Genomic DNA, 781 nt, shown 5'->3' with positions numbered 1-781 from the left:
TAAGGATGCCACTCGGTGTGCAATATCCGGAAAATAGAGGTTTGGCTTATTCCACATGCTAGGGCCACACGACGGGTAGTTCGTTTAAGACTTTTCACAAACGACGCAACACCCGCAGTTGCAGTTTCCTCATTGGTGGCAGTCCTTGGTCGCCCACTACGTGCCCTATCGTGAACAGAGCCCGTCTCCCGGAATTTGGTGATGACGTGAGCCACCGTGCTGTGCGATACTCCGTTCTCTCTATGGGTGCAATCTGTTGTGAAATGATAATTAAATGGACACCCTAGCTGCAAACAGGCGTTGATGTACTTCATTGGGGACATGTTGAAAATGTGTGCCCCGACCGGGACTCGAACCCGGGATCTCCTGCTTACATGGCAGACGCTCTATCCATCTGAGCCACCGCGGGCACAGAAGATTGTGCGTCTGCAGGGACTTATCCCTTGCATGCTACCCGTGACATCCACATTCCCAACATGTCCACACCACTACATTCGTAGTGCGCCTAATAGATGTTTGCCCATCATACACATTACTCGTGGCAGATTAATCTACCAAGTCCCGTACGAGTTCGGGCATAGCGTGTGCGTTCGCACAAGAAGGTCAGTGGCCGGGAAGTCATATTTTTAACTATATATGACGGTAGTATCTGTTCCCGAAAGAACAGTTACCGTGGATGACCATGCAGCTGCATGGTCATCCACGGGAACTGTTCTTTCGGGAACAGATACTACCGTCATATATAGCAATCTGTTGTAGTCAGCTGCTATTATTCGGTAGC

The 781-nt window shown here is 49.9% G+C and overlaps 1 non-coding gene across 1 annotated transcript; it reads right to left on the bottom strand.

Moving 5' to 3' along the window:
* Positions 1-335: 335 nt before the first annotated feature.
* Trnat-ugu lies at positions 336-410 on the bottom strand. Its single transcript has one exon. It is a non-coding gene; the product is annotated as a tRNA-Thr (tRNA).
* Between the last annotated feature and the right edge of the window lie 371 nt (positions 411-781).

Source organism: Schistocerca americana, chromosome 2 (assembly GCF_021461395.2).
Source record: "Schistocerca americana isolate TAMUIC-IGC-003095 chromosome 2, iqSchAmer2.1, whole genome shotgun sequence".
NCBI classification, from domain to species: domain Eukaryota; kingdom Metazoa; phylum Arthropoda; class Insecta; order Orthoptera; family Acrididae; genus Schistocerca; species Schistocerca americana.
This window is presented reverse-complemented; position numbering and strand designations above follow the sequence as displayed.